Here is a 24,216-nt window from a genome sequence, read left to right as displayed (position 1 = left end):
GTCCCAGCTATAATGCTCTTGATCTTGGAGAAGGGCCCTTGTATTAGTTGCCTATTGTTGCCTAACAAATTACCTCCAGGGGCGCCTGGGTGGCTCAGTCGTTAAGCGTCTGCCTTCGGCTTGGGGCATGATCCCAGAGTCCTGGGATTGAGCCCTGTGTTGGGCTCCCTGCTCTGCTGGGAGCCTGCTTCTTCCTCTCCCACTCCCCCTGCTTGTGTTCCCTCTCTCGCTGGCTGTCTCTCTCTCTCTCTCTCTCTCTGTCAAATAAATAAATAAATAAAAACAACAACAAAAACCCAAAACAAATTACCTCAAAATTTAGGAGCTTAAACAGCAAACATTGTCTCATTATGAAACACTGTGTTTCTGTGGGTCGGGAATTTGGGAGCAACTCACAGGGTGGTTCTGGCTAAGGGTCTTTCAGGAGGTTGCAGTCAAGGCATTAACCAGGGCTGCAGTCATCTGAGGGCTTGACTGGGGCTGGTTGACTTGCGGCCCAGGTAGTAGATCATTCACATGACTAGTGACAGAAAGGTCTCCGTTCTTTGCTTGACGTCCGAAGGAGTCATCCGTTCCTGATCAGGTGGGCCTCTCCACAGGCCTGCTTCAATGTCCTCACAACATGGCAGCTGGCTTTCCGTAGAGCGAGCTGTCCAAGAGAGAACAAGAAGGAGGTCACTCTATCCTCATCTGAGAAGCCATATGCTTTCACTTTCTCCACATTTTATTCTTTAGAAGACAGTCTCTAAGTACAGTTCACACTCAAGGAGAGAAAAATTAGGCTCCATATTCAAAAGGTCACCCAAAATTTAAAAATGTGGAGTATCATTTATAGGTCAAACTGTGATATCGAGAAGATAGCTATGCACAGTAAACATTAACTTACTAAGGGCTCATCCTTGCCCTTCAGTATGTTACATAAATTCTACCCCATTTTTTAAATCATGTAGCTTTGAGCTAATTGATCAATAAAAGAAAGTTCTACTGTGGCATCAATTTTGAGCCAATACTATAGGTCATTTAAGCAATCTGATAAGATGTCTTATTTCTCAAGTTCTGCCAGCGTCACTAGTGAGCTCTCCTGAACCTTAAACATTTCCTGCTACCCAAGGCCTTGGGCATATCTGGTCCTTCGGATCTGAAGGGATGATCTTTGCACACAGTTCCCTGAGCCAGATGTGGGATAAACAGGCAATATGCAACTGTTGTAGTGAGCTCTCAGGAAAAAGGAGCTAATGTTTGTGTTCCAGGTGTGGCGTTAGGGACTTTTACATATATCATTTCACTAGCTCGCCTCTCCTGCTTTGCTGAGAATCATTACTCAGTATTAAAAAATTAATCTGGTTATTATTATATATGTTAATGTAATCCATCCAGAGTTGCTCATGTGATAAGCAATTTTTAAAAAGATTTATTTATTTTGGGGGGGCAGGGGCAGAGGGAGAGAGAGTCCAACATGGGGCTCAATCTCATGACCCCAAGATCACGACCTGAGCCGAAACCAAGAGTCAGATGCTTAACTGACTGTGCCACCCAGGTGCTCCCATGTGATAAGTACTTCTATCAGAAATCACCAAGTGACCTTCAGGTATCTGCCTTGAGTGGCTTCTCTTTTCATAATCACATTAGAAACCCTATTTTCACTGAATCTTCATATGTGTGGCTTATTGTCTTAATCAGTGGTCACACAGACGTTCTGTGGTATCTCTGAAGGTGGACTGCTTAACTCTTTGAGATGTCTTTGAGGATCTACCAAAATAAATTTCATCTATACTATGTAGCCTCTATGTGGAATCAAAGTATCCTAAATGTAGCTTCCAAATTTGGCAAAAATTCATCCAATTTTTTTTTTTTTTGCATGCTAGGAGGAGCTGTTTTATTGCATAGACTTAACTTCTCACCTATAACAAATGACCTCCAGATCTCAGTGACAATGCATGGAGAGTTATTGCTGCCCACGTAATGCTAACGTCGACGTTCTTAGTTGGGTTGCCGTCTTAAATAGCTCTCCTTCAAGTGGAGATCCAGGCCCTTCCTCATGGAAACGTCAGCAGTTTCTTTTTTTTTTTTCCAAAGATTTTATTTATGTATTGGACAGAGAGGGGAGAGAGAGAGAGCGCGCACACACAACCAGGGGGAGAGGGAGAAGCAGGCTCCCCGCTGAGCAGGGAGCCCAGTGCAAGACTCAGTCCCAGGACCCTGGGATCATGACTTGAGCCAAAGGCAGACGCTTAACCGATTGAGCCACCCAGGCTCAATACATGACCTACGTCAACAGATTCAATACATGACCTCCAAGGCAAAAGGGGAAGAGTGTGGGGAAGACATACCAAATACTCAACTGTCTTTGCTCAGAGTTGACACCCATCATTGCTGCTCACATTTTAATGTCTAGGACTTGTTCCATGGCCTCACTTAGATGCAGATGGGCTGGGAAATGTCATCAGTCCCTGGTAGGACCACTTTTCAGCAACATCTCTATACCATGGAAGGCAAGCCCCAACTTTTGGTGGCCAAGGAGTCTCCTCTGCCACACCCACGTTTCCAGATGAGGACACAAAGTCTGAAAAGATCCCAGTAATTTGCTCAGGTCATATAACTAGCATATAGCTGATGTGGGATTTGGACCCCGGTCTCTCTGATTCCAAAGCCGGTGTTATTCCTACAGCACTTTGGGGATAGGATATCTGCTTTTCAAGCTTCACTTAGGATTGATGGTTCATCTCCTGTTGGACTTTTCAGTCACACGCTCAGATTCTGGCCCCGCCAGGAGGCGGCTTGCAGGAGTCTATGAGAAGTAACTTTGATTTGCTCTGCAACCCAAAGCTTCACTGTCTCTGACTAATCCCTTTGGATTGATGACTTGGCTGGATGGTCATTGATTTTAATTTTGTCCCTGGATGGGGACTTTCAGATAACCCCTAGCTCTAAATTCTAGATCCCACAGGAAGTCCCATGTTCTGCCATCACTGACCTCAGCCCAGATTCTGGGTCTCTGGCCCTCAGCTGGTTTACTTCCTGGAATGCTAGCTAGCCAGAGTGGTGGTTGGGGCCAGGGAATTGAACATGTAAAATAGCTTTATATTAACTACTGATTAAAGTCACTAGCAGAGGAAGACGAAGATTGGACTTCTATTCCCAGAGATATTTTAAAGTAAGAGATGTTATTTCAGCAAAAATGTTTGCATTTCTTAAACATGTTTGCATTTCACAAGCATTGTAATTTTATTTTTGCTTATTACCTCCACTCCTTTCTTCTACTTGTATATATATTCTGCATAACTGTTAATCATATTTTACAAGGCATTATATTATCCTTGTTCTCTAAAAACACATTATAAGCATTTTCCATGATACCCTGTTTCAAAATACTTAAGGGAAAAGCCGTGTTGAATATAATCAAGTCAACAATCTCTTACTTTAACAAAAAGATAAATAGCAGAGTCCACAGGTATAAATCAAAGTACAATTTATGAATTTGCTAACTCTTCTTCCCCATGCAGATGTTTCTCGGAGAGAAGACTTTATAGAAATGCATATAGACATAACCACATGTACCTCGTCTGTGGCTAAGTGAATTGGAGAAGAGAGAGGGTGACCAAATGGACAGGCTGTGTCTGCGAAGCCTATGCTTAGCAAAGATGAACATCTCTCTCTCTTTTTTTTTAAAGATTTTATTTATTTATTTGACAGAGAGACAGCCAGCGAGAGAGGGAACACAAGCAGGGGGAGTGGGAGAGGAAGAAGCAGGCTCATAGCAGAGGAGCCTGATGTGGGGCTCGATCCCAGAAGCCAGGATCACGCCCTGAGCCAAAGGCAGACGCTTAAGGACTGCGCCACCCAGGCGCCCCAGCAAAGATGAACATCTTGATAGTAGTCAGGTGGGGACTTAACCTCAGGTCTGGCTGACTCTCAGGCCCTGTTCTTTCCATATTTAGGTTATCTCTATTTTAAATAACACTGAAATATCCTTGTAGGTAAATCTTTGACCACATTTGTGATTATTTCCTAAGGATGGTTTCTGGATGTGGAATTGCTTAGCCAAAGAATGTAAACATTAAAATAATTTAATTGAATTCATTTTTCTAGAATAGCTTTAAGTTTACAGAAAAATTGAGCACGGAGTTCCCATATACTCCCCCTCAACAGTTTCCCCTATAATAACATCTTACGTTAGTGTGGTATATTTATTACAATTATTAAGCCAATTTTATAATTATTAGCCAAAGCCCATACTTTAGTCAGAATTCCTTAGTTTTTTACCTAATGTCATTTTTTTTCTGTTTCAGAATCCCATCCAGAACACCACATTACATTTAGTCCTCATGAGTTCTTAGGCTCCTCTTGACTACGACAGTCTCAAACTTGCCTTGTTTTTGATGACCTTGGCAGTTTTGGGAAGCACCGGTCAAATTGTTGGCTGTCCCTCAATGGGGATTTGTCTGATGTTTTTCTCACGATTAGATTAGAGTTATGGGTTTTTGAGAGGAAGATCATAGAGGTAATGTGCCATTTTTATTACATCATATCAAGAGTACATACTATCAACATGATTTACAGCTGCCGATGTTGACCTTGATCACCAGGCTGATGTGATGTGTGAGACTGCTCGGCTGGGAAGTTATTTCGCCATCCTCTTTCTCGACTATACTCTTTGGAAGTATGACGGGAAGCCACACTTAGGGAGTGAGGAGTTATGCTCCCCCTGAATATAAATATTTTTAAGCCTTTTGGTACAAACTGTGGAATTGCTCTCCAGGAAGATAGATTATACCAGTCTACATTCCCAGCAGCGATGTGCATACATATCTACTTTATTGCAAACTTGCCAGCATTGGATATTGTCCTTAAAAAAAAATATCTGCTGATTTTGAAGAGGAAAAACGGCATCTTATTTCTATTTGCATACATGAATATATTGGAGAGTGTATTTTAAAAACTATGTGCTCTCTTGGCCCCTTGCATATGTTTTTTCAGGGATTACTTATACATCCTTTGTTCATTTTTAGGTATTGGGGCATTTAACTTTGTTTTCTTAATCTTTAGTATATTCGTATTTCATTTGGTCATATATGTTGCCATGTTGCCAGTATGTTTTTTTAAGTTTTCCCTTTTAATTTCATTTATGATATTTTTTGGAGTATGGAAGTTTTCATTTCACATGATCAACTTTTCAGTCTTTTTCTTTATAATTTTTAACTTTGTTGTCATGTTTAGAAAGGTTAAATTTATACCTTGTAAAATACCTTCACAAATTTACATTTGGGAAATTATTAGTAGTATTATTTTAGGAAGTTATTATTTTTGAATGTTGGGTTCCCGTGAAATGGGGGGGACATAACTTAGCTAGATTGAGTTTTGTCTCGGAACAGTTAACACATTTCAAGGACACATTGGAAATGGACACATTTCAGATGGATAACTGTAAATCATGGCCTCTGAAAATTTCTGGGACTGGTTTTGATGTATTAAAGAATTCTTAAAATGGTAGCGAACTGGCTGACATGATACTAAGTTCTTTGGGGCCACAAAATGGCAAACTAATGGGGTGACTTGAAAATGTGTTAAGTGAGCGCTCAGGTGAGAGACGAGCTTTAAAGTATATGATGATAGGAAATGTGATTCTTAAGAGGCGAATTTGATCACCATCCTTCAGTAATTTACATATCCAAATGAGTAGTCAGAAACGGGGAGAGGGGGCTTGGGAGTGGTGGGGTGGTGGGGGTGGTCAGAAAGATGTATTTCCACAAGTAGTTATTTCCAAAGCCCCCAGATGTTTAGAATAGTCTCATTTAGAATTTTCTTCTGAGCCAACATCAGTCATGAAGTCTAATTACGGTTAGTCATGCCTCATGAGTCAGAACAGCACATGGAAACAAGGCAGACCACGATGCGGCAGACCGAGATGTGGAATGTTAATTGATGTGCTTTTGTCTGTCCTTATACTCGTCAGATCTTTTCAGGGCCTCTCAGGCCCCTTTCCTCACAGCCATGGTGGGGTTGAGTGAAGCACCAGAGAGTAAGTCAGTGAATCGCTGACATCAAGGTTCAAAGGCTCCACTCAGGGATAGGACAGAAAAGATCTGCAAAGGTATTGGAGGGGACAGACTATGCACCCCCCAACCTCTTCCAATAGTTAAAGAATACCTCCTGAGCTAGGAATGGGACAGAGCTGGGTGAGAGGCCACAGGGTTGTGTGTGAGTGTGGGACTTCTGTGCCTGCCTCCGATTGCAAGGCCTCACCTGGAGGGTCCTGAGAGAAGACGTTCTCATGCCATCTTCCTGGGCCACAGCCTGACACCGGGAGATAGCAGGCCAGCAAGCTGTGGGGAGAAGTGCCTCATGTCACCTTGAAGCAACAGAACAGGAAGGCTGGTGTGGCACGTCTAGGTACGAAAGGATGGGAGACTTGCCCACCCCAGTCTCCCACAGGTCAGACGGGCATAAGAGGAAACCTAGAATGTCCTGAAGACGTCCATGTGGAACAAACCTACCAGAGAAAGAGAGAAGAGAAAGCCAGGGGTCAGCCAGGGGTCAGGGGTCAGCCAGAGAAAGCCCAGGATGAGGCTGAGAACTGGCTGAGGATGGAGCTGCCCTCTCAATGGAGAGAACTCATGGGAACCCCCTTATGTCCCACAGACCACCCGGACCACTCTCAAGGGAACACGTTTCATCTGCCGGACAGGACAGAGTAAGACCAACAAGTGCAGCTCCTTGATAAGCCCTGGGGAGCTGAGATCAGTTCCGGGGAAGAGAGGCAGAGGGAGAAAGAAAGGAAGAGAGTTTCAAACCTAATTGTGACTGAATTATAAACTTGAATTGGCTAAGAAATGACTGAATTTGAATGAGTTTATCTGAGAGCGACTAGATTAAATCTTCTCTGCTTTGAGGCAGAACGGAGGCTCAAGGCAGAAATTACACTCAATTATAGAATAGAGAAAATTACATTTTTGCACACTCGAGTCAGTGACTGTGAAATCTGTACTGGCTCCAATAATTACAGGCCAGGTGTCAGCAACATCTCAAGATGGGACCACGGACTCCACAGGCTGCTTTTCCAAGTTATTCCCTCATCCGTTGCTGCAGCTCAAAAGGTCAACACGATGTCTTCTCATCAGAAATCATGACAAAATCTGTTCAGATTTCTGTTCGAAATGTTCTCTTTATAGCAGAGAGCAGAGCTAACCCTTGTTGGTAGAAAAAGAACAGTTTTCGGGGTTCTGAGGAGGCCCAGGCCAGGTTATAACCCTCTGACCCGGGTAGTACTGGCTACCTTCCGTTTGGCCCCTCCAGATGCAGCCTCCCTATGCCTGCGCCCTGGCCAGGCAGGCAGACCCCTAGCGCTCCGGCCCTAGAGAGGAACTGCCGCGCACCTGGAGGTTGGAGAAGTCAACCTGGGTGTTGATTCCCCAGTCTCCCTTTGGGAGAGTCTCCTCAGCCTCCAGGCTTCTTCCTGACCGTGAAGTGAAGGGCCAGACCCTGTTAGCCATTCTTTCCTTGGCCCGTGCTGCCAGCAGCCTCAGAGATAGGTTAAAGGTTGGAACGCTGGTCTCTGGCCCTTTAAATCTGGTATCCATAGCACCCCAGGCAATGTCATTATTAGGTATCCAAGGCCAGTAGAAAAGCAGGCTGGTACATTCAGAGGAAGCCTCCACCACAGGGAGTCAAGTCGAAGCGGGCCACCACCACCCTGGCTTTCTGTAATTGGAATCTGCCCGTGGACCCCAAGGGGCCCATTATGAAAACACCTACGTTCATAGACTCCCCACCAACACTCCAAACAATTGATGCTCTTGCTGAGGAAGACCCATGAGAAATTTACTCTTTTCTTTTTTTTCTGGATGACATTGAGAGGACAGTGTCATGACGGGGTAAGTTTCATTATAAAATGAATCTTATGCCCACTGGGCCTCCAATGAAAGTCATTTGTGCTAAGGCACAGGTGAGCATCCCGAACAAAGCGTATTATTATTCTAGACAAATTAACATGGGTTTCAGTAGATGGACATACGCTGTGAGGCAATTTAGACACATTTTACAGAAGTATATCCTTTCCTACAGAATAACACCAAAAAATCAAAAAGGCATTTCAGTGCTGAAAAACTGAACGAAGTATTAAAAATGCTTCACAATCCACTCCTTTTTTAAAAAAAATTTTTACACTTGGGGCGCCTGGGTGGCGCAGCGGTTAAGTGTCTGCCTTCGGCTCAGGGCGTGATCCCGGCGTTAGGGGATCGAGCCCCACATCAGGCTCCTCCGCTATGAGCCTGCTTCTTCCTCTCCCACTCCCCCTGCTTGTGTTCCCTCTCTCGCTGGCTGTCTCTATCTCTGTTGAATAAATAAATCTTTAAAAAAAATTTTTACACTTGAGCCAATATTGATACATTACCGTTAACTGAAGTTCATAATTTACATGACAGTTCATTCTTTGTGGTGTATATTCTCTGGCTTTTGACAAATGCATAACATCCTGTCCCCACCATTACTGTACCGTACAGAATGATTTCACTGCCCTTAAAAATCCCTTGTGTTCTACCTGTTCATGCTTCTCTTCCTCCCTCCCCAGCCCCCCCGCAACCATTGATCTTTTTACTGTCTCTCTTCTTTTGCCTTTTCCAGAGTGTCATACTGTTGTAATCATACAGTAGGTAGTCTTTTCAGACCGGCTTCTTTCATTTAACAATCTATATTTAAGGGTCCTCCAAGTCTTTTCATGGCTTGATAACTCATTTCTTTTGATCACTTTCAATATCCCATTGTATAGCTCTACCACAATTTGTTTTATTCATTCCCTTACTGAAGGACGTGTTGGTTATTTGCAAGTTTTGGTAATTATGAGGAACTCTGATAAAAATATTCACATGCAGGTTTTTAGAGGCAAATTTTCAAATCACTTGGGTAAATATCTAGGAGTGAGACTGCTGCATATTAAGGTAAGACAATACAGTACTTAGCTTTGTAAGAAACTGCCAAACTGTCTGTCAAAGTGGCTGTACCATTTTTCATTCCCACCAGCAATGAATGAGAGTTCCTTTTGCTCCATATTCTTGCCAGAATTTGGTGTTGTCAGTGTTCAGGATTTTAGCCTTTCTAATAGATGTGTAGTTGTATCTTGTTGTTTTAATTTGCAGTTCCCTGATAGCATATGACGTTGAGCATCTTTTCACAAGGTTTACCTGCCATCTTCTTTGGTGAGGTCTGTCCAGATCATTTTCCTAAGTTGAGTTGCTTTCTTACTGTTCATTTTTAGGACTTCTTTGTATATTTTGGGTACAAGTCCTTCATTAGATATGTGTTTTGCAAAGATTTTCTCCCAGTCTATGGCTGCTTTTCATTCTTTTAACAGAGTTTTCTGCAGAGCTGAAGTTTAAGTTCCAATGAAATCCAGCTTGTTTTTGGTGTTGTATTTGGTGGTGTATCTTGTATTTTGTGTTGTATCTAAAAACTCATTACCAAATGCAAGGTCATTAGATTGTCTCCTATGTTATTTTCTAGAAGTTTCATAACTTTGCATTTTACATATATACCCATAATCCATTTTGATTTAGTTTTCAGGAGGGATGTAAGGTCTGTGTCTAGATTCATTTTTCTTTTTTTTTTTTTTAAAGATTTTATTTATTTGACAGAGATAGAGACAGCCAGCGAGAGAGGGAACACAAGCAGGGGGAGTGGGAGAGGAAGAAGCAGGCTCATAGCGGAGGAGCCCGATGTGGGGTTCGATCCTATAACGCCGGGATCACGCCCTGAGCCGAAGGCAGACGCTTAACCGCTGTGCCACCCAGGCACCCCTAGATTCATTTTTCTGTATGTGAATGTCCAGTGGTTCCAGCATCATTTATGGAAACACTATTCTTTTTTCATTGAATTCTCTTTGCTCCTTTGTGAAAGAGTGGTTGACTGCATTTGTGTAAATATGTTTTTGTGCCGGTATATTTTGTTCAGAATTCTATTCCACTGATCTATTTGTCTTTTCTTTTGCCAATACTACATTCTCTTGAATACTGTAGCTTTATCATGTCTTTAAGTCTCATCAGTTGTTTGACTTTGTTCTTCTTCAACATTGTGTTGGTCATTCTGGGCTTTTTGCCTTTCCATATAAACTTTATTTATTTTTTTTTTAAAGATTTTATTTACTCATTTGAGAGAGAGAGATATATAGCTAGAAAGAGCATAAGCAGCGGAGAGAGGGAGAAGCAGGCTCCTCACTGACCAGGGAGCCTGATGTGGGGCTCTATCTCAGGACCCTGGGATCATGACCTGAGCTGAAGGCAGACACTGAACCGACTGAGCCACCCAGGGGCAACTCCATACAAACTTTAGAATCAGTTTGTCAATATGCACAAAATAATATACTGGGATTTTTATTGGAAATACATTGAATGCATTGATCAAGTTGGGAAGAACTGACTTAATAATCTTGAGTCTTCCTATCCATGGACATGGGATAGCTCTCCATTTATTTAGATCTTTTTTGATTTCTTTGGTGAAAGTTTTGTAGTTTTCCTCATATAGATCTTGTAAATATTTTGTTAGATTATACCTAAGTCTCTTTCTCTTTTTTGATACTGTTTACGGTGTTGCTTCTAATTTCAAATTCCAGTTGTTCATTGCTAGTATCCAGGAAAACAACTGACTTCGGCATATTGGTCTATGTTCTAAATGTGTTTTTCGCCTTTTCCTTCTTTGCTTCCTTCTGTCCCTTGAAAGAGAGGAAGGAACTCAGGATTTGGAGAAAGATATTAGACATTTTTAAATCAATAGTCTTTATTTTTAAAGAGTAGTTTTAGGTTTATAGAAAACTAGGTAGACAATACAGGGGGTTCCTGCAAGCCCCTTGTGCCCCCTGACAGTTTCCCCTATTATTAACATTTTGCATTAGTGTGGTATATTTGTTACAATTTTCGATTTTAAATTTAATACAGCAAGTAGGTATGGAGTGCTTTTAGGCCTACAAAAGAAATGTTCCCTGCCCTCATGGAGTTTACAGCCTTACTGGAAAGGCAGGAAAAATGCTTCCATATGAGTGACTAGTATACAATAGCATATAATTGGGTTTTAAAATATGTCCTTTTTTAGTGAAAGGGAGAAATTAGAGAGCTAGCTCTGCATAGATGGGGTGAGATGTAGGAAGGGTCTGGAAGGGTAGTAAGATTTGGAGAGGTGGAGGTAGATTGCGGGTAAAGTCTAAGCGAAAGAATGGCCCATACAAGGATCCAGAGGTGGGAATGTTGAAGGGACAGCTTTCTCACATTGGGCAGAGGTGGGAAATGACCTTGAAGAATGTCAGTGTGAGTCATCAGAACTTGATAAAGTGCTTCGAGGTGAGTTTCTAAGCAGATCCTTTGGGTCTGTTTCTTTGAGGACTATTGGTTTTTGGTTTCACAAATACCTCAAGACAGATATTCTGAACCATTTGCTTCTTTGAATCAGAATTACAGGTTCACACTAGGAAGTGTTTCTAAAGAGAAGCACTGCCCTTCTGGGGAAACACTACCAAATGGGGCTGCGGGTTTTTCATTTGCCCCAAGAGTAGAATTTCGTATATGCACATCAGCAAAAAAGAAACCTACTTGGGAGGTCAAAAATAGTGATGCAGGTGCGGAGGGAAATTCCCTGAGTTCCCCAGGCCCCTCACTAGCTGGCTGCATTGAACTCACTCTCTTTGAAGAACTCAGTCATTACTGGGGGGCAGGAGAACCCCGTGGGGTCTCTCAGGAGGGAGGAAAGCAACAAGGGAATTGTATGAATTCCAAATCTTTAATCTCTTCTTACAACTAAGGGAAGAGCAAAGAGGGCATTAAATGCCCTAATTTTTTTTTCTTGGTCTGAGTTAACTTACCTCATGAGGCCTCTCTCTAGGGTTACATGTAATTGCTTATTCAGTTCACCAGTAATGACCCTGCAGGGATTCAACGAAGTTTTCATAGTGAAAGGACACATTCATATTCAGAACTCTAGTCATGCCTTCTCCACAGACCTTACCTTCCTTCACAACATCTCTCTGCTTCCAATTCTTATTCCACCCCCATCCCCACCCCCACCCTGAGTTCAGGCCACCCACCTAGGACTACAAGGACAGCCACAGACCAGATTTCCTTGATCACAGAGTCTCTCTCATAGTGCCTTGGGGTCAAACCCTCAGATCCATTCTTTCCCTTCACAAATCTCATTCATTCTTTCTCTGAAGCATTCCTTCCTTCCATCCCCACTTTATCCCAGGACCCCAGCACTTTACCTCCAACTCTCCCAGATACTCTGCGTCAATTCTAGGCTCTTTCGCCTGCATCTTAAGGTGTTCCTTCTAAAAACTTACAAGACTGTCCCATGTGTGGCTCCTCTCTTGGGTCTACTGCCACTCATGTTCATCCCTCCACCTGGTGTTTGTCTCTTCTCTCTTGCCATTTTAAGCAAATAAAATACCCAGATATATCCAGCTAAATTTGAATTTCAGATAGACAATAATTTTTAGAAATAACTTGGTACATACTTATACTAAAAAATTGCTGGTTATCTGAAATTCAAATTTAATCAGGCAGTCTGTATTTTATGTGTCAACCCTACCACATTGGAACCTTTTCTTATGATCCAATTCTTCCTTATCCAATTTTTTTTTTCAGTTGCTAAAATACCTAATTGAGCCTCTCATTCAATGTTATCTTATAATGATTGATTACATATACAGTATTAACACTTACTGAGCAATTATTCAGCATCAGCCACTGTGCTTAGCTTTTTATACAGTAACTTATTGAATTCTTACAAGAAATATGTGATAGAGTAGGTCCTACTATTGATGTAGGAAAGACATTAAGGTTCGAAGCCATGGCCAAGAAGGTCTTTGGTGCAAAAAGGTGGTTTTATTAAAGCATGGGGACAGGGCCCGTGGGTAGAAAGAGCTGCCCTGGGGTCATGAGGAGTGGCCCATTATAGACTTTCAAGTTGGGAGGGGGTTAGGGATAACGTAAGTCTCTAAGGAATTTCGAAGCAAGGTTTCCAGGACCTTCGGGGACTGGCTTTTGTTGGGAAAAAAATCACTTATTACCATCTAATAAAACCTTAGTCATGAGACCCTTCAGATGTATATCGGTGGGCCATATGCTTGGGGGATGATTGCCAACACATATCTTGGGGGTTTAGAGATAAAGGAAATTTCCAAAAGAATTTTTTTATGTTAAAGTATGTTTACAGGATCCTGGGGTTGGGGGGAGGTGTGCATCGGGGCTAGGATTGCCTTTTGCCCTTAGCAAAATGTCCACATCCAGGCAGTTGAGTCCCTAGAGGAATGTCACTCTGCCTGTTTCAAGGACTTGTCCATATGCTGTAGGTAGTAAGGAAATTTAATAATTTTTCTTCTGCCTTTGTTTCCCACATCACTATGATACCAATTTTATAAACGAGGAAGCTGAGTCTCTGAGAGGTTATTTTACTTGTTCAAGGTCCCGAAGCTAATTAAATTTGAACTTTGATCTGTCTGTAGGTGTGGGTCATTACAGTGCGTATGTAACAGTAAGTTGAATTAAGCTGTCTGTGAAGAAATCATTTGTGAAAATAATTTGCTATTTAAAAGAACTAGTTAAATTGAATTGATAACGGCAAACGCTCTTCAGGCAACTTTATTTTTAGTTAATAATTTCACTTCAAAATGCTTGAATTTTTAAGTGTATGCTTTTGTTTCAGGCTTTTTATTAGGAGAGCATAACAGATCCGGGGCATAAAGGTTAGGTAGGACTTTCTATTTTGAAATTGCTGACAGATTCTATGCTGGTTTTCTTCATCCTCACAAGAGTCTCTAAGCCTCCTTGTGTGACATTCGAGGCCATTCTTGATCTAGCCTCAAACTCCCTTTCCAGCTCAACTTCTACCAGTCTATACCCTGAGCTCTGTGCCAGCTAGACTCTTTACATCCTTCAAACACATGGCTAGCTTTTCCAATCCTTTCTCTTGCAAAGTGTCATGGTTAAGAGTTTAATCTTTTGAACTAGACTGCCTGGGTTCAAATCCTGATTCTGCTATTCACTGCGTGATTTTTTAAAGATTGATTTATTTATTTGAGGGGGGAGGGGCAGAGGGAGAGGAGAGAGAAACTTAAGCAAACTCCTTGCTCAGCGCAGAGCCCCATGTGGGGCTCGATCCCATAACCCTGACGTCAGGTCCCTGAGATCATGACCTGAGTAGAAACCAAGAGTCGGACGCTTAATCCAGGCGCCCCTAAAATGATAGTTCTCCTTCAGGAGTAAAATAATTCATGGAAGTGCTTAGAACATGGATAGCACATACTAAACCCTCAGTAAATGCTAGCTCCTCACTTATGTAACGGGAGCTCATTATCTTCCTCACTTAACTCAAAGTATATCTCTTCTGTGAAGCCTTTCCCAATCACCTCATCCTGCAACGTGTTCTCCCTCTTGGGAAATCCCTAGGGCTAACACGGTTTCTTTGGCAGTTTGTTAGAAACACAGTTTCTTTTCTCATGGACATGTTTCATGACCACAGCTATATTTTTGTCCAGGTATTTACTGAGCACCCACTTGGAGTCAGTCCTTGTATGCATGACACTTGGAGGCAGGTTTTTTTTTTTTTTTGGTAAAGATTTTTTTGATTTTTTTTAGAGAGAGACCATGTGCTCGAGAGAACATGGGAGTGGGGGGAGGTGCAGAGAGAGCGGAAGGCGGAGAGAATCTCAAGCAGATGACCTTGAGATCCTGATCTGAGCTGAAATCAAGAGTGAGATGCTTAACCAACTGAGCCACCCAGGTGCCCCAGAGTCAGGTGTTCATGATCTCATTTTATAACGGAGCAAACTAAGGCTCAGAGAAGTTAAGTGATTTGCTAGGTTCACAGAGCTAGGGAGAGATGGTTTTGGGGTTCCAACTCAGGTCACGCATGATTGCAGCCCCAACACTCTTCCTCCTATCCTAAAAAACGGGGTGAATTTTAACTGTGGTAGACTCCATACTTCCCTTCAGCTGGGAGGCATTCGGTTTATTTCTGGTGATTTGATGGACCAAATGCAACTTGGTTGCCTTTCTAAGTGTCATTCAGTGCTTGTGGTTGTGATTATTTTGATGATGATGAAGATATTGCTCGGAGTTTTTTTGATGGGCCTTAAAAAGATAAACTGTAACTTATTCTTCTTGGGTTGAACCCCATGTGAATCTAAAAATGCAATTCACATTTTTGCCTTAACTATTCCCTGCTGTTGCAAATATGGTTAGATGAGGAATGGCAGAACCCATCTCATTATCAATGCAGGTTTTGTCACGATGGAGACTTTCTCATGACTCGGTACAAGCTAATTGGTCTGTCAATGGCTTTCTTCGTTAGGTGAGTCATTTGATACATTGTTGACAAGATGCAAACTGCTCTCTACCCATGGAGGGTTGGGTGGGGGGAAGCTCCAGTGGGTCTGACATTCTTTCGACCCCTAATCAAGATGCTATTAAGAAGCTCATGGTTTGCAGTGAACAGGGATGAAACTATTGGTTTTGTAAGCAGCTGCTGGAAAGACAACTTGATAGAGCTTTAGTGAGGTTTGAATGCTTCCCATTTTAGAGCGCGCATGTGATACACAGGCAACTTCTGTGAGTTCTAAACTCATTGGACATAATAGTTATATCTTGACTGAGACTGAAATCTTCAAGAACCGGGCCCTTCTATCAACAAATATTTATTGAGCTCGTATTATGTGCCAAGTACCATTCTAGGTACAGAGGCTATAGTACTAACAGAAATAGACTAAAATCCCTGCCCCCCTGGAGCTTTCTCTTTTGAAGCTTTTTACTATGGAAATTTTTTCAAATTTATGCAAAAGAAGAAAGAATAATATACCCATCATTCAGCTTTCATAACGATCAATATTTGGTCATTCTTATTTCATCTATCCCTCCCATAATACACATATTTTTTAATTGAATAAATTTGACATGTAACATTGTGTTGATTTAAGGTATATAGTATGTTATTTTGATACTTTTATATATGATAATATGATTGCCAATGTAGTGATATTTATCACATTACATAATTACAGTACAACATTATTGTCTAGATTCATTACATCTCTAAGACTTATTTATTATTCATTATAAATTTGTGTCTTTAAACACCAAAACTCTTATCCCCCTCCCCCCACTCCATCCCCTGGTAATCTCTAATTTTTACAGTTTTAACTTTTTTAGATTCTACATAAAAGTGATATCACACAGTACTTGTCTTTCTCTGTTTGACTGACTTTGTGTAATTGCTCAAAGTCTATCCATGTTGTTGCAAATGGGAGGATATCCTTCCTCGTGGCAGTATAATATTCCATTGTTTATATGTATCACATCTTTTTTATCCATTCATCCATTGATGGGATTTGGGTTGTTTCCATATCATGGCTATTGTGAATAATGCTACGATAAATATGGAAGTGCAGATATCTCGCTGAACTCCTGTTTTCATTTCCTCTGGGTATAAACCCAGAAGTGGAATTGCTGGATTGTATAGTAAACCTACTTTAATTTTTGAGGAACCTGCATATTGTTTTCCATCGTGGTTGGACTAGTTTGCATTCCTATCACACACTTATTTTTAATGGGCCACTTTAAAGCAAATCTGGACATTAAACATTTTATCATAAATACTTCAATATGAATCTCTAACAGATAAGGACTTTTTAATAAAAACATAATCACAATGTTATTTTCATATCTAAAGAAATTAACAGAAGGGGGCACCTGGGTAGCTCAGTTGGTTAAATACCTGCCTTCAGCTCAGGTCATGGTCCTAGGGTTCTGGGATTGAGTCCCGTGTCGGGCTCCCTGCCCAGCAGAGAGCCTGCTTCTCCTTCTCCCTCAGCTGCTCCCCATGTTTGTGCTCTCTCTTTGTCTGTCTCTCTCTGTCAAATAAAGAAATAAAATCTTTACAAAAATTTTTAAAAAATTAAAAAAAGAAATTAACACAAATTTCTTGATATAATTTAATGCCCAATTCAGGTTAAATTTCCCTCAACTCTTGATAATTTTTTTACATTTCTTTGCATCCAGATTCAAATGCTCTGCACATTATAGGTTATGGATAGAGAGCTCTTATGTCTCTTTTGATCCAAACCAGTTTCCCTTAGTCACTTTTTGATGGTAGCAATTAGGTTATCTGCCCTGTAGAAGTTCCCACATTTTGGATTTGGCTTACTGCATCCTCACAGTGGTGTGTATGATATTCCTTTATGCTTCACATTTTCTATAAATGAGTTATCTAGAGGCTTGATTAGGGTATGTTTCAATGGGGGGGGGGCATTGGAACTAATATCCTAGCGGAAACTGTCTTGATGCCATTACTGTGTGCCAGAGATGTTTCTGGAAGAGTCTTGGTGGCCAAAACTTTGAGCAGCCGGTGTGAAAAATTTAGTTCTTGGACTGGCAGTTTTAATCCTGGTGCCATGAAACATTATCTTTGTTCTTTCTTCCTTTTTGTTGGCCCATAAAGGGGACTTTCAAAAGCAGTTGTGTCATCTGGTGCTTGGGAGTGGCACCAGCTGGAGGACATGGGAAGCGGTTCCCCACACGGGAACCGGTTGGGTTTGAAAACTTCATTTGTTAGTGTCTTTTTGGGAATCAGACTAACAAAAGGGACAATAAAACTTTAGAATAGCATGACTCCAAGTTAGGCCAGTTGAGTTAGAATATTTGAGGGAGTCTCTAGGGTTTATTTTGTGAAAGAAATTCAGGAGATTCCAACAGGCAACCAGGAATGAGACCCATGGATTCAGATAATGAGGCTTGTGGGGTCTTCAGTTTGTGGTCCACTTCAGTGGGCAGGTCCCCACTTGAAGCTTTGAGAAAGAAAAGATGGGTCAGAGGAAAGCAATGCCAGGTGATGGCAGTAGGAAATTCCTGGGTCTCTGGTGACTATTGATTTGTAAGGACTTCAGTGGTATTGATAAATTTCATCATCAATAAAGCATGTCATGGGTAGGGGGCGCCTGGGTGGCTCAGTCGGTTCAGTGTCTGCCTTCAGCTCAGGTCCTCATCCCATGGTCCTGGGATCGAGCTCTGCATTGGTCTCTCTGCTCAGTAGGAAACCTGCTTCTCCCTCTCCCTCTGCCTGCTGCTCCCCCTGCTTGTGTGCTCTCTCATGCTCTCTCAAATAAATAATAAACAAATATCTTTTAAAATGATGTCATGAGCTTTTTTTTTAAATGGGGAATAGGACTTGGGTTTGAGAAATCAGAACTATGAAGGAAAGGAAGGATGACTCCAGTGAGCAAACAGAAGAATCCAGCCGTCATTTACCGATATGGGAAGGTCGTGGGGAAGGGTTCTATTCTGAACATGCTATATTTGAGATGCTTATAATACACTACAGATTAGATCTGGAGTAGGCAGTTGGATATATGTCTGAAGTTCAGGGCTAGAGATAGAAACTTTGCAATCATGAAAATAGAGATGGCATTTAAAGACAAGGATTGGATGAGATCATCTAGTAAATGAGACAATGGCCTCCTAGAAGCCACATGAAGGAGGTTACAAACAGGAGAGCCTGGGTGGCTCGATTGGTTAAGTGTCTGACTCTTGGTTTCTGCTCAGGTCGTGATCTCAGGGTTGTGAGACTGAGCCCTGCATTACGTCAGGCCCCGTGCTCAGTGGGAAGTTGGCTTCTCCCTCTCCCTCTGCCCCTCCCCCTTCTCGAGCTCTTCCTCTCTCTCTAAAATAAATAAATGAATCTTGGGGAAAAAAAGGGTTACAAACAGCTTCTCAGAGGCATGTCTAGGAGGGTGACTGCCGAGTCATAAAGCATGCTGATACTCTTTTCACTAAATACTGCCAGATTGCTCTATGGCATGTATTTACCAGTTTAAATTCCCATCAACAATGCATGAAGATTCCCATTTCCCCCTCTCTTTGCCAATATTTGGGACTATTTGACTAATTTTTCCAAGTGGATGGGTGAGCAGTAGCGTGTTGGAACTGGCTCATGAGAGCAGGCTGAACGCATTTCTTCTGAACTCCTTGTTCAATGGCCTCATGCTGGTAGCAGGAAATCCACAGGGGTGAGAGTATTTGCACCCGGAAGTTGGCAAACCCTAAAAATTAGGACGCCCCCACCCCCCACCCTGAGAGCTGTTTTTTCAATACTCCAGCATACCAGTGGCTATAGGTAGTACCATACTGTTTGCATCTCTAGTCTCTCTTCACTAGTGGGTTTGAGCATCTCTTCTATGCTTTACATTCTGACTCTTACTTCTGTGAACTGCCTATTTCTATCCTTTTCCCATTTTTATACTGGATTTTCTGACTTCTTTTTGTTGACTTGCAAAAGTTCCTTACATATTTTAAATATTAATCCCTAGCTGCTTTTGAACATATATATCTTCTCCCAATTTGTCAGCTGCTGTTCACCTTTTCTATGGTAGTCTTCATTGAAAAAAAGCCTTAATTGTGATGTAGTCAAGTCTCCCAGCCTTTTGTTTAAAGGTTCGTGCTTTTGCAGTCTTGTTGTATGAAGTAAATCCCTACCCCACATTCATAAAGATATTCTCCTACATTTTCTCTTCTACCTTTCAAATGTAGGTCCTTAATTCATCTGGAGTTCACCTTTGTATATGGTAGACATATAACTAAGCTAGTTTCCCCAAGAACATCTTCTAAATAATGTATTTTTTCTCATTGATTTGTGGTATCACTTTCATATATATTGAGGTCTCATGGGTCTGCTTCTGAGTCCTCTGTTCTAGCTGTTCCCGTACTAGGGCCGCACTATTTTTATCACTGCGGTAATAACAATATTAGGCAGGGCAGGTTTCTCTCTTTGCTCTTGCTTTTCAAAATTGACTTAACCATTAACCATTTTATTTTTCCTTATATATTTTAGAAATTTATTGAAGTTCCTTAAAATTTGAATTCCTGCGGGAATTTTGATTGGTATAACGTTGAATTTAAAATTAAATGGATTTTTACAATGTCCAGACATCCTATCCACGGCGTATCTTCACTTATTCCATCTTCTTTTACGTCCTTTAATACAATTTTAACATTTTCTCCATAAAGTTCTTGCAAGTTGTTAGATTAATTCCTGGATATTAAGCTTTAGAGTTTTATTGCTATTGTGAATCTTATTGTCTATTATATTTCCTGGTTGCTTACTGCCAATGTAGAAGAAACTACTTTTAGCATTTGATCTTGTACTTGGTAACATTACTGAATTCACTTATTACTTCGAATAGTTGATTTTGTTAGCTTTTCTATGCTGATGATCACATCATCCGCAAATATAAAGATTTTAGGGGCTCTACCCAGTGCTCTGATATTTTGCATTTAACTACTTCTGCGAGTTGGTGCTAGAGCCAATCTGACATCCCAATTCTGATAGCTGAATGTCTCTTTGGGGTCCTAATGCCCTGTACAACCAGATTCTGGGAACTGAGTCCTTCCTTGTTTTCTTCCCCTGTGAATGATATGATATCCTGCCCAATATCTCAGTTCACATAAGAGCAGTCACTCTGTCTTCTTCTGCCTGTGTCCCTAACCCTTTTCTCATGGTTTGGGTCCTGTTAGCTGCTGAGAGACCTTTTTGATACTATCTTATTTTATTTTATTTTTTAAGTTAAATTTAATTTAATTTACGTTCAATTACTTAACATATAGTGTATTATTAGTTTCAGAGGTAGAGTTCAGTAGTTCATCAGTTGTATATAACACTCAGTGCTCATTACATCATGTGCCCTCCTTAATATCCATCACTCAGTTACCCCATCCCCCTCCCCTCCTCCCCTCCAGCAACCTTCAGTTTGTTTCCTATGGTTAAGAGTCTCTTTTGGGGGGCACCTGGATGGCTCAGTCAGTTAAGCATCTGCCTTTGGCTTAGATCATGATCCCAGGGTCCTGGGATTGAGCCCCAAGTCGGGCTCCCTGCTTAGCGGAGAGTCTGCTTCTCTTCTTCCCTCTCCCTCTGGCCCTCTCCCAGCTCATGCTCTTTCTCTCTCTCAAAAAAATAAAAATTAAAAAAAAAAAGGGTCTCTTTTGGTTTGTCTCCCTCTCTGATTTCGTCTTGTTTTATTTTTCCCTCCCTGCCTCTATGCTCCTGTTTTGTTTCTTAAATTCCACATGAGTGATATCATATGATAGTTATCTTTCTCTGATTGACTATTTCACTTAGCATAATACCCTCTAGTTCCATCCATGTTGTTGCAAATGGCAAGATTTCATTTTTTTGATGGCTAATATTCCATTGTATATATACAGTACATCTTTATCCATTCATCTGTCGATGGACATCTGGACTCTTTCCATAGTTTGGCTATTGTGGACATTGCTGCTATGAACATCGGGGACAGGTGCCCCCCCGGATCTCTACATTTGTATCATTGGGGTAAATCCCTAATAGTTGATGCTGACTTTCTGACTGTCTGCCTGAATTTCTGAATGATCCCTGCTGTTTGACACAGCATTTCTGAGTTCTGAATGTGCAAAAGGACACCCTATGTAGGTAATACAAAATAGTGTATCAACACAGGACTTCATAGCAGATAGACTTAGATTTGAATCTTTTTCTGCCCCAGGGTACACCGAGCAAGCTTCACAACCTCCGGGAGTCTGTTTCTTCATTTGTAAAGTGAAGGCAAGTAAAATCCCATAGGTAAAGGGCCATACAGTAGTCAGTCGGTAATGCCGCTTCTCCACACTGGTGCTGATCGCCAATGTTGCTCACCTCCTGGGACTGTGCTTTATGCTTCATTGTCCAGGAACCTTGCTGTGCCTTAGATATAAGTGTATCTTAGCAGGTGCAGCTGGACCATATCCCTATGTGCCTTCCCATCCCAGCAGAGAGTTCAAGTTCCAAGTTCTGGTCCCATATCACTGCCCGGTCCAACTCTTGTTAAATGGGCCATACCTGGCCATACTTGTATGACCTGTGGGGTGTTCTCGGAAGTATTACCCCATAAACAACCTTGATGATGGTTTACAGTGTAAATTCAGTTTTTTGGACAAAGGCGACCAAGTGAGTAGAAGAATCTCTCCCTAATGGCTTGGTACCCTGAGAGATTGCCTCTCAACTATTTTGTATTTGTAGCAGAAAAAGCCAGTAACCTGGCTGGTTCGAACAGAAAGTTTTATTATAGTTAAAAACAACTCAGCTAGCCACACGCTGTCACCTTCTAAGAGTGATATCTCAGAGGAATAATTTAAGTCAACAATAAAAGTGAACTGTATACCTCTGGGAACTTCTGTTACACACAGATCTTTCTGAGTTTTTTGGCTCACCAACAATAGAACTCATTTACAGTTGCTGAAAGTCAACCAAAAGCAGATAGATTGCCTTTCTTCTTTTATTTTTTTAATTTTTATTTTTTTAAAAGACTTCATTTATTTATTTGAGAGAGAGAGACAGCCAGCGAGAGAGGGAATACAAGTAGGGGGAGTGGGAGAGGAAGAAGCAGGCTCCCAGCGGAGCAGGGAGTCTGATGCAGGGTTCGATCCCAGGACTCCGGGATCACGCCCTGAGCAGAAGGTAGACGCTTATCCACTGAGCCACCCAGGCCCACTGTCTTTCTTCTTTTAACCAGTTAAAGAGGTGGGCGGGGTCAGATAAAAACTGGGTAAGATGAGATCAGGGAGAGGGAGGTGGAAGCCCCAAAGGAAGGAAGCATCCGCGTCACTTATCATCCCTGAGAGTGCACGAAGATGCTGAACTTGCAGGGACAGAGAAACTGGCAGCTGACCAGGGACTGTGGGATGGTCATGGTGTTTAAATATTGCATAAGTTCTACAGATTTCAGTTGACAGTATGTTCCACCTGATTTAACAATGTAATGTGATTGCTGCAAACAACTCTTTTGATATTTTGAGCTATGCTAATAGAAGCATAGGACCTAGAAAGAGGTGAGTTTCTATCTTCTCTGCACGCAACAGGACACTCCCGTTCATTCGAGCGCTAAACAAATTGGGGTGCATCATAGAGTCCTTTAACATGCTGGTGAGTGGGATCTTGACCATGTTTTATAAAGAACAGCCTAAAGGATAGAGAATGCGTGTCCTGGATACCTTGAATTGGAGTCAGACATGATCTGGAAATCCCTAGGGAGCTGGATTTAACTCAAGGTAGGAAGACCTTGTCAACAAGGTTGATCTATGATAAAATGGCTGTTTTTAAAGGAAGTGAGTTCCTGGTTACTGAAGGCATTCAACAATGGCGATTTGGCAAAAGGGGGTCGTAAGGGAGACTCAAGCAACTGGAAAGGGGCCTTTTCTAGTCCCTGGAATCAATGATTCTAACAGAAAAAAAGATGCTGGTGCGCCCCCAGCACTTACCTCTGCTCCTGCAGAGACATACACATTCGTTCATTCAACATCTGCTATTGCCAGGCACTGTGCTTGGTGTGAAGTACAGTTGTTATCTGTGTATCAGAGCCAGAACAAAAGGGCCTCAGAGAGAGTTGTTATGGTGTAACACTAGTGATTCAGTGTTATAAACCTCAGTCACAGGGAAACAATGGACTCATTAAGTTCCCTCATTAAGGGGGCTCATTAAGTGTCAAGTAACACCTTTCCTTCACTGGGTGATGGAGAACCAGGATGTCAGCATTTATGTCTGTTAGTTGTCACAGTTTCACCACCTTCTGGCTCTTGGGGGATGGAGACCGGGACCAAGAGAGAAGAAGGTAAGAAACGAGCAAAGCAGTAGGGGAAACAGAGTGCTGGGATGACTACTCCTGTTTGCTCTTCTGCCTCTACACTGACACCTTTGGGTGGAATTATCCAACCTGGGTATACTATTGACTAGGCTGTTCACGGTACGACCTGCAAACGGGTAATTGGGTGATGGACCTACTCTGGGCCATGCATAGGGTTAGACCCAGGGAAGCCCCCAAACAGGTAAGACGCCATCGCTGTCTTTGTCAAGTCGATGGGGGCGCTCCTAGCCCCAGGGGCTAGCTCAGGGTTTTAATGGAGGACTACAGCGCGCCAAGGGCTGCTTCCCCCGCTCACTGCCCTGGGCCTGGCGGGGTTCCACCGAAAGCCTCCCTCGAGTTGCGGTGGAAATGTCACAGCAGCACCACCTCCACGCAAGCTTAACCCCAGACAGTGCTCACCTGGAGGCCCCAACCTTGCGTCGGCTGGGGGTCCGCGGGGACGCAGGCAGGAGGCGCGCGAGCACAGGGGGGCGCTCCCCGCCTCCGCCCCCCTCGCCGGGTCCCGGCGCGTGCGCGGGGCTGGGGCCGAGGCCTGCGCGCGGCCC

At 42.2% G+C, this 24,216-nt stretch overlaps 1 protein-coding gene and 1 long non-coding RNA gene across 2 annotated transcripts in view; one reads left to right on the top strand and one right to left on the bottom strand.

The window, feature by feature from the left end:
* Window positions 1–310: 310 nt before the first annotated feature.
* LOC109490283 lies at window positions 311–24,206 on the bottom strand. Its single transcript, XR_002143589.2, has 4 exons — window positions 24,071–24,206; window positions 23,289–23,374; window positions 6,244–6,490; window positions 311–649 (listed from the first exon to the last, which is right to left on the bottom strand). It is a non-coding gene; the product is annotated as an uncharacterized LOC109490283 (long non-coding RNA).
* Window positions 23,522–24,216, top strand: part of CLIP4 (CAP-Gly domain containing linker protein family member 4) — a 68,136-nt gene continuing 67,441 nt past the window's right edge. The window contains exon 1 of the mRNA XM_019804223.2: window positions 23,522–23,638. The gene's annotated coding sequence lies outside the window, so the exon portion shown is untranslated. The remainder of the gene's footprint in view (window positions 23,639–24,216) is intronic.

Source organism: Ailuropoda melanoleuca, chromosome 4 (genome assembly GCF_002007445.2).
Source record: "Ailuropoda melanoleuca isolate Jingjing chromosome 4, ASM200744v2, whole genome shotgun sequence".
Lineage (NCBI taxonomy): Eukaryota > Metazoa > Chordata > Mammalia > Carnivora > Ursidae > Ailuropoda > Ailuropoda melanoleuca.
Note: the sequence above shows the minus strand (reverse complement) of the source record. Positions and strands in the feature narration are given on the sequence as shown.